The sequence below is a fragment of the Alosa pseudoharengus genome, unplaced genomic scaffold, assembly GCF_046254945.1.
Source record: "Alosa pseudoharengus isolate Yale_2024_CS ecotype anadromous, Long Island Sound unplaced genomic scaffold, YU_APseudo_1.1 YU_APseudo_1.1_scf_4, whole genome shotgun sequence".
In the NCBI taxonomy this organism is placed as follows: Eukaryota; Metazoa; Chordata; class Actinopteri; order Clupeiformes; family Clupeidae; genus Alosa; species Alosa pseudoharengus.
In genome coordinates, this window is record NW_027468774.1 from 23,134,099 (window position 1) to 23,144,375 (window position 10,277).

The 10,277-nt window shown below is 41.5% G+C and overlaps 1 long non-coding RNA gene across 1 annotated transcript; it reads left to right on the top strand.

Moving 5' to 3' along the window:
* The first annotated feature begins 3,913 nt into the window (after positions 1-3,913).
* Positions 3,914-4,479, top strand: LOC143101807 (uncharacterized). The gene is made up of 2 exons (XR_012982525.1): positions 3,914-4,002; positions 4,094-4,479. It is a non-coding gene; the product is annotated as an uncharacterized LOC143101807 (long non-coding RNA).
* Positions 4,480-10,277: the final 5,798 nt, after the last annotated feature.

Genomic DNA, 10,277 nt, shown 5'->3' on the forward strand with positions numbered 1-10,277 from the left:
TAAGGAATACCCTATTTATACCGACATGCCAGGAAAGAGATCCACAAAGTTTACGTAAAAAGAAGAAACCACCCCGTTATGGAAATTGTCAGACTAATAGGGCTGTAGTGATACCAATACAGTTGGTCATAATTCCAATCAAGTTGAAGTTAGCAGAAAAGAATGAGTTTGATTTGAGTCAGAAAGCAACGTTACTTATGCATCACAGAGTTTCTGGAGCCCAAAGTTCGACTGGTTTGGGAGCGGGGCTAACGCGAGGCTGGGGTCTGATCTGATCTAATCCCCGCAGAGTTAATCTGCCTCACGAGCTGCCCAGTGACGTGGCCGGCTGGGGCCCAGTCGAGGCAGGGGTGGTGGTGGTAGGGGACCACTGTGTTGCTCTTCACTCAGCTTCCCCCTCCCTGCACCAGGAGGCAGGCTGCTTTGCGACCCGCGATCTCCCCAGCAGAGGCCCCGTGGTGGGACAGGCGTGAGGTGCCATGTGCACGACCTTCATGGTCCTCAGCACCCTGGCACTGCTCCTGCGCCGGAGGTTCTCAAACCGCGTCAGACCGTGAGTAACCCTTTCCCACTTAGTCTCATTGTCTCCTTTGCTTTATAGATCACTAGTCTGTTGTCTCATCACAAGTGTGTTTCGTTATTATACTTTTTCTCCGAAAAATCTTCTCTTCCTCATTCCTTTTCTCTGCCAATTCTTTGAGCTCCACAACTGTTTACGCATGTCTGGCAGCTGGATATATTTGTATCTATTGTTTGGATATGGAATGTTTGTGTTTATAATAAAAACAGCTCTCTGACATTTCTTAAAGGCTCTCGAAATTAATCACTGATCATTTAAGATCTTACTACAAATACTTCTAGAAAACATAAAAAAAAAATTAAAAACAGCAATATAAGTTTGTGACTAATTTTACCAGCAGTTTATCCCTTCGTGTGTGTGTGTGTGTGTGTGTGTGTGTGTGTGTGTGTGTGTGTGTGTGTGTAACTGATGGACTCATAATCTCTTCTCACCTCAGCTTTTTGTAAACATGACTCAATGGTGTAATCTGCTTCTCATTCAGGGCAGTCAGGCAGTCAGGAGAGAACAGTATACTGCACAGCACTGCATGTGTTATATCTAAAGTCTAACAAAGCACACTGTGTTTCCTCATTTAATATATATATATGATTATTGGTAGCCTACTGAATATTGCAAAATGTCAATATAGACATTCATCTATGATTTTGATTGTTATCCTATTTAAACATTACTAAGCTATTTACTTTACAATTTGGCACTGACTGACTTGTAAGTGAAAGGCAACACCTATCCAAGACAATGAAAGAAATAAGACTTATCTCAGCATGACTAAGCTAAGCAAGTCATAAAATGTTCTAAACTGACATTAAGAGGCTGAACCATGAATGTTAACCTCAATCTCAAACGCTCCACATAACTCTGAGGTCATACAGCTGGAAGGAGGTTGCCGTGAGGTGGAGTGCAAATAAAAGTACTCAGTGACAGTTGAAGGTCTTACTACAAATACTTTTGTATAAAACATTCAGTTATCAAATCTTCAAAAACCATGTCTGGTATAGACTGGTACAGAATATGCATGTGTTCTATAATAGAAATGCAAAGTCCTGCATAATGAACTTGTGAATGTTTAAAAAGCACACTGTGTCTACTCATTTAATACAATGATCCTACTGAATATTTAAAGATGTCAATATAAAGACATTCACCTTTACGACTTAGATTGTTGTGGTTGGGTATCAAAGTTGTATAATGTACACTATTTGAATTACTTCTCATGGTGAGATATCAAAGACAGGCTGAAGACCTATTTAAGCATGATTAAGCTATTTTACTTTTTAGTGTGCCACTACCTGTAGGTGAAAGGCAATACATACTTGTCTCAGCATGACTAAGCTGAACCATGAATGTTCACCTTTCAACCATAAATGTACATATCATGAAGTTTGATCTCGAACGCTCCACATGACTCTGAGGTCGTACAGCTGGAAGGATGTTGCCGCAAGGTGGAGTGCAGATAAAAAGACGGGGAGTGGGACAGCAGTGCATGACATGTTTTAATGGGGGAGAAAGGGGCCTGAGCTCTTAAGGCCATCACTTTAATCGACTCAATGCACTATCCCATCAGCCTCCTGGCTCCAGACCAGGCCACACATGCAAACAACGAGCAGTGGGCCACATGGCAAACATGTTGGGTTGCATGAGTCAGTGCAGAGGGGAATCCCGTAGGCAGTTACCACACACGTTGAAATAGATGTGAATTCAGGGCTATGTATTAACCAGTGAGAAACAGGCAGAGAAGCGTTGCAGCATTTAAAGGCCCTTCCTGTTTGTCTCCATCCCTAACAGGCATATGGACGAGCCTGGAGAGAAAAACATGCCCTACGTCAAGGCCGACACGTCTACAGCACCAAAATGATTACCTTAATCAGCATCACCAACAGCCACAAGGTGTGTGCTCATTTTCAGTCGTTAAGAGCACTATTAGACTATATACTGTAGGTATTGTGAACATCCAAGGACTGGATTATTTAACCATTCAGTGAGAACAGCATTATTTAAATATCTCTGAAGAAGTCAAAGTCAAAGTCTGCTTTATTGTCAATTTCTTCACATGCCAAGACATACAAAGAGATCGAAATTACGTTTCTCACTATCCCACGGTGGAGACAAGACATACTTTTACCAATTAAGTCCACAGACAAACATAACATTCAAGTAAACAATAAAAAGTAAATAAGAAGGCACATACAATGAATAAATAAGAGCAGCAAAATTGGGTTGAAATTGTGCAATTGTGCATAGACAGTCAATATAGTAGTGCAAAGTCAAGCCAATAAATGGCTGAGGTAGTTCTGTTTGACCTAAGTAAGCAAGTGGCATAGTGGTGCAAGTCATGTAAGAGCAGCAGAAGTGTGTTGTATTTTCAGGACAACAGGACAACAACAACAAGTTGCAAAGTGTGCAAGTGTACAAGTGGAGTAGTGCAAGGCAGCCATTGTGGGTCCAAAGTCCAGGATGTTATGTAGCTGAGGGTGGAGAGAGTTCAGCATCCTAACAGCCTGGTGTATGAAGCTGTTGGTGAGTCTGGTGGTGCGCAGGGTTCTGTACCTCTTCCCAGGGGGCACTGGATCAAACAAATTGTGAGCGGGGTGACTTGCATCACTCACAATTGTGGTCGCCTTGCGGGTGAGGTGGGTGGTGTAAATGTCTTTCAGGGAGGGGAGTGAAGCACCAATAATCCTTCCAGCTGTGTTCACTATGCGCTGCAGGGCTTTTCTGTTGTATTCAGTGCAGCTTCCGCCCCACACAGCGATACAGCTGGAGAGGATGCTCTCAATGGTGCCTGTTTTGAAGCTAGACAAAACAAGCAAGAGTTGACCTAGACTCAGAGCCCAGTGAAGCACATACCCTACAACTATAGCCTTAGTCTTTGGCTGAGTAATGATAGGAAACATACAAACCGGTGTCATATTGGAGCTTATTAAGATAAACAAGGCAAACAAAGAATGGAATGTGGAAATGGGGAAAAGAATGGAAATGCTCCAAAGCCATCCGCCACACATGCTTGCTCCACTTTAAGCTTTTAAGCATGCTCTCCACCACCAGGCTACTCCCACTAAATCATTTAGAGGTGCAACTGCAATCCATCAAAGGCTGGATTGTGAAAGGCTGTTATGAAAACAGGGCTGTGGAGGCGAGCGCCTTCGGTCGAGTCGTCGACTCCGAAACCTCGTATAAACACGTCCATGTTTTGAAGCAGCGGAGACGGATAGCGCATCGCACATTGACCACCGCATCCTCTGGGAGCCAGCACTTGCTTATAAGCACAAACAAGAACCTAGTCAACAGGATGGCAATAAGCCCATTTGCTGTATGCTTTGTCACTAAATGATTTATAGATTGCATGCCAGCTCTTACATCCTTTTTTTCACAGTGCTCTGCACCAAGACAGAAGAGGTCCATGGTTCAGCGCCCAGATGGTGGTGAGTCCTTTCGACTATACACTGATGATTTGGACCATCACATTTAGACACATTTCGTATAATCATATCAGTATTCTGTTTTCTCTTTCAGGGTTTGGTATTAAGAACCTGTGAGCCCTTTTTTGGCCAATCATGTATCAATCAGCATGAACAGAATTCGAGCCGGGCATTCATGATTGTCTGGACAGGATGCAAGTGGGTGGACTTGCAAATATGGTGGCTTGTTCTCCCTAGCCACACTCCCAACATCTGTTACCACAGAGGTCCTGTCCTTGTTGTTCCAAAAGGAAGATCCTCAGACCCTACCTCTGAGCAACTCTGAGTCCACAGATGGAATACAGTGCACATATTGGTCGCAGCTAAATCTACAACTCTGTGGGCTGTTTGTTTATGTCTGGATGGTCAGCTGTATACATGGCCTGTGCAAACATGAAAGAAAGTGTTGTGTGCCTAATAAAAACATCCTGATTTCTCTTTTCCAGGTTGTTGGGTTTTCTTGCTACCAATTAACCAAATATGTCCACACCTAAGCGACAAAGCAGAAAGTTGTCGAATAGTGAGGAAATATTACAGGAAAATGCCAGGAATATGTTTCTTTTTTCTTTTAATGTTCTCAAAATGTTATTTTTTTGTAGCCATCTGTTGACAAAGAACTAGGGGTTTGGAAAAAGAGGCCATCATCATGCAATGCTGACAGGTAAATACAGAGGTTGTGCAAGGACAGCCCATCTTTCATGGCATGAAGTGTCATTAAAATGGCTGGAGAAGATTGTATGACATGGGTTACACTCACAAACCTGCCGTGCAGCTACAGAATAAAATAACATTGTGAAATCTAAAACGAAGCTGGTTACAGCTCTCAGCAGCTATTGCTATGGTAAATCTAATCCAAACACATCAATGGTTGTTGTTGGACTTTCTCAAAAGCTCATAGGGGCCATATTTATTCACAGCCACTTCCTCAACGGTTTCTGTGAGATATAATGGATATACTTGGCTTTCTGATAACTGGTTAGATCTGATGACAGACATGTATCAACAGAAAACATGGCAGGTATTAAAAATGACAAAATTGTCTCAGACTTAAAGAATAAATGATTTTGTATTTTAAATGCGTTGAAGAATTTTGAGCTTGCTTTAAATACCTTTTGATACAAGTTCACATTCTCAGCTGTCAGCATTAAATAAACTGGCACATTCTTGGGCAAATGTGAAGTCAGCGGTGGATTTGTATCTTTGCATCGACAATAATCAGACCAGCTCTGCAGATTTGTCATCCCATGCTGCATGGATGGACATCCCACCGAGAACTTAATGGGATAAAGCTCCCTAGCTAAGGTTGCTACATTTGATTCGTGACAATCCGGGACATTAAAACACTGTTTTAGTTAGGCCTATAACTGTGATGAACATTCAATTGTTATAACATGAAGGAACATAAATGTTACCACAAACAAGTACAAGTTTGGAAATATTAAATTCTTAAGCAAAGCTGCTAATTTGCTGTTTCGCTATTATTTTAAATGGTGAATTGTCACTTTAAAGGAACACGCCACCCAAAATCAGTAGTAATATATGTTCTTACCTTAACTTTCACGAGTTGAGTCATACCTCTCCCGCGCCGGTAGGTGCACTCAAACGCTCTGTCGCGCGCGCGAATGTGTTAGCATGTTGCTATGCTAGCGGGCTCTGCCGTGGCCGTAGAGAGAGGAACATAGCAGTAACCAAACACCTCCACGTTTCCCCTACTTAAATACAGTTGCACAAGTAGTTGATAAAAATGTGTACGTCACACAACATGAAACGTGGCGATTTTCCAAGCGAATAAACAGGAGAACTACAATGTGTGGCGCAATAGCACTTGGGAGTACTTCGACCTAGCTTGGTAATATTATTAACACCTAATTGTAGATCCTATCCACCACAGAGTTTAGAATCCATGCTGGATCGACCCTCAGCCTCTCCCTCCCCTCTGAGCGAGAGAGAGGCACACACACTAGATATGCGCTGATGGGCTATTATTTCAACCATAACTGCATAGCAAAACTTATCATCCATCAGCCATCCATCAGCACCAAAGTTTGTTGACCAATTTTCAAAACCGCACCCGCCCACCATCCGTTGGTTGTTTTAATGTAGGCTATATGGGTGATGCAGCGCTGCTGACGTGAGGCTAGAAAGCCCTTGCCTGTTCTAGAAAGACTGATCTAATGCCGCAAATATATTAGAAGGCTAAAGTCGTACATTGGCTAGGCCTATCCCCAGAATATCAGCAGCAAACTCAGTCTCTGTCGCGCAAAACAGTCTCCAAATAAAACGCACATCGGCCTGTTGCCTATTCTGCCAGCTTGTGACAATATATCGTCCAAAATGCTTGATTGCATTGCATTCTCCACATTTTTAGCTAAATTTTCATGTACCACATCAGCATTTTTGTTCAGTGAATCGTTTGTAAATTGCTTTACAATTACCGTCGGGCCCTTGTCAGCAGACTTCGGCTTGCCTCTTGCCACTCTTCACTCCTTGTTTTCCGATGTCATTTCTGAGTCATCTCAGATGTTTACACACATTCACCTCCCTAAATAGAACCAACTTGACGTTGACTTCAACCTGTGTTATATCCTAGATGAGACTGCCTGGGTTATTTTGTTTAGATATTAGCCTATATATAAAACACATAATTGTAGCCTACCATTCAGGGAATAGGCATTTAAAAGAGAGACAGAGAGTGATATGACTCAGAAATGACATCGGGCGATGGCAGTGCGAGATGTTCAGAATGTAAGAGCTAAAACTTCTACAAACTCAATAACATCCACAGCGGAAAAAGAAGGTAAGAAAAATAGTCGGAAAACTCTAATGTGTAAGGCAAGCAAGCCAGTTTGGCGGTTGTTACTAAAAATGTGAACATGCACGTTGCACTGTTGTGCTGTGGACTTTCAGAATGAATGGAGTCGGAGTTTCTTTAATATCGAGGCGTCATATTTGTCCGATGGCCTGCTATAAAATGAATTGCGATGTCTGTCTGAAAAAGACGCGCTCGTGCAGTCAAAATGAATGGGAGTCTTCAGATCAGGCTTGTCAGTCAACCTGACATAACAGTGTGTAAAGTAGCCTATAATGTGAATTACTTCTTATTATGACCGCCGCTAGCGAAGCTAGCGAAGCGGTCATATAGGGATTGTCAAAGTTTTTTTTTTTTTTTTTTTTTTTTTTTCCCCGTCATCTACTTCCTGAAATTTTGGTCAACGATACCCGGGGCACCGAAACACCGGGGCACATGAAATTTGGTGGGTATGTAGCCCCACTAGACTTTTACGGAAAAATTTCGTTTGGTCCCCGGGGGCCACTCCCCCTCCGCGCTGGGCCCCCCGAAACCCAAAAAATGCAGTTTTTCCTAAATAACTACCTGAACCGTGGCACCGAGGATGAAGAAATTTTTATGGTATGTTGGTCTCAAGGGCCCACATCAACTTAGCCCATAATCACTCATTTGTGATTTGCACCCCCCCGGTAAAAAATGAAAATGCAATATCATTCTGCTTTAATCGCCCCTCTCTTCAGTAAAGACGTTCAGAACTGCACCAAATTTTATGTGTATGATTAACCTGACATTCTCTGGGGGTATGCCAAGTTTCGTAGAATTTCATCCATGGGGGGGTCTAAAAAATGAAGTTATGTGTACATTTAGTGACTCTACACTCATTGGCCTGTAGATGGTGGTGCACACATATACACATGCACACACACACACAGGCACCCACATACTATCGGTATTAGAACGGCCGATACATAATTACAAATTCAGTAGGATTAAAAGAAAGCCAAAATAAATATTCATCATCATCATCATGGCTGCATTTCCAGTATTGGCGATAAGTAGTCGTTTGTCCGCTAGATGGCGCATCGTTGCAGTGAGACGTAATTTTGTTGGAAGTTAATCTAAAGGGGGTTGGATAGACACTATGCTTCCTACAAGGACAAGACTGTAGGCTACAGTAGTTTACCGCAGAGAACGTCTAAGGGTAGGATGATTTCTGCATGACATGTAATTCCCATTTCCTCTTGAAGCCGAAATAAATCTGATAATGTTTATCGGACATGCTTGTTTTTTACTGCAGGTAGGCTACGTTAATCCTATCAATAGCAGAACGTAGGTAAAATAATGTTACCATTAGCATGGTTGAGTGATGGAGGCCAATTTGATTATTGATGTATTTGTAGAAAACCATGCGTTTATAGGCTACCAAGCAAATTGATAACAGCACTAATTGTATCTTTCGACTGTCATCTCATTTGCTTATGACCATAACCAAGGCTACTAACAGGAGCTAAGTGAGTTAGCCACAATATGTTCGCTACGTGATGGTTTTTAAATGGAAAATATATAGGCCTGAAAGATAACCTGTCTATGATGCATCCTAAACACCGGCCTGGGACATTTCTGCTAGAAGTCTCAAAAAGCAGTCAACGTTCATTCCCAAACACCCATATAGGCTACTTCAATCCTCTATTTTCAAAGGTGATTCAAGTAAGGAAGAGCATGGCTCAAAGTAAAGTAACTGAAACTACATAAATTCGTCAAAGTGAATAATTTGTGTCAACTCGCCGCAATGTAGATTTATTAACGCACCCGTGATGATCTACATCTCCATTTAAACCAGATGTTTTAGAGCGCACGTTGAGATGTATTCAGGGCAGGGCTGTACCTACACATATTTGTTGCACGTGCTACAAAAATCATTCTTTGCGATGAATGATTTAGTACCAACGTTACACCGGTCAGATAAAGTTTTGCCTATGGCTATATCGTGAGACTGAGGCGCTTTTTGTTTGTTCGAAGTGCGTGTTTAGGGTGTGAGAGAGGAGTCGATGTGCTTTGATTCCAGCTTGGTAGTTGTAGTATATGCGATTAAAAAACACGTGTGTGTGAAATATCCAAACAATGATAACGCTTTCATTATGGCTGCTTTAGCCACAGACCTTGAGCTACTGTACAGTGGGTTGTGTTCCATTTAGAAGTGTCCACTTCATTCGCCCTTTCGGTGATTCACACAGCTACTTGAAATGTATTACTACTGATATGCATAACTTTTCGCAAAGAGGTGGCAGCTTGATACTGTAAGGTGCAGGGGCGTAGCCAGGATTATTTTATAGGGGGGGCCAGCTGGGTCCAGACTTTTTATTGGGGTGGCACTTGGGAATCAAAACTACTATTTAAAAACTACTCAAAAAGTTTTGAAGATTAGGATAGCCTATTTTAATAATGGTAATAAATTGTGTAAAGCCAACACTGATACACAGGTGAGTTTGTTGTCAACTCCAAATCATTTTCCATAAAAAGTACACAATGCACCTTACTTAATCAGTCTTATTCAAATGATGTTAAAGAATAATAAATACTACAAATATTGTATTCAGATATTTAATCTTATACTGATGGCCAAACTATATTTCTTTCTGATATCCACTCTAAGTACTTGGCTGTAAGTAACATGGCTCTGAATTAAGAAATTAACCCTTAGAACCCTAGACTGTTTTAAGGGCTTTTCCACTACCTTTAGTTATAAGCATTTATCCTGGTCATTGTAAGTGCCATTTACACATGCTATATTTTTTTCAGAACAGTCTAGGCTACCCAGATCTGCCACCAATTCATATTAATACTTGCATTGATTTAATTTTGATTTTTAAATAATACAAAGACAAAAAGCGTATTATACCATTCTTATTTTGAAATGTATCTCTGTCAGCTGGACATGACTTTCATGTATGTGTAGGGCAGACTGTCCTGAATCTGGCAATATAAGAACCATGGTGGAGGGGGGCTTTGGGGCTGAGCAATTTACAGACATGTGGTGTGCGCCTTACATAAATAAATGCCATTTTTTTTATTTAGTAATGAAAAATGCCCTTTCTGCGCTCCATATCTGTGACACGAACTGATCTGACCTGACTGAACCCGAGTTTGCGTGTTCTGTGTGTACACTCATGATGATTCTAAAACAACTTTTTACTGCATTGTCATGAACAAAGTGAAGGCAAAAAGGTGTTTCTTTGTCGAATAAATTGGGATGCAATGTGAGTCTCGAATTGGATGCCATGCAGGAATTTGCTGGGATCTCAAAACCGCATTATGAACATACTTTGCCATAGAGAAACACATGATAGCGTTGGATTATGAACATGCCTTGCCACTACAACACAAAAACGTGGGGTAAGTGGAGCTATATGAAGTTATTATTTTGATGTCATTTCGTCTGTTTTATAACCCA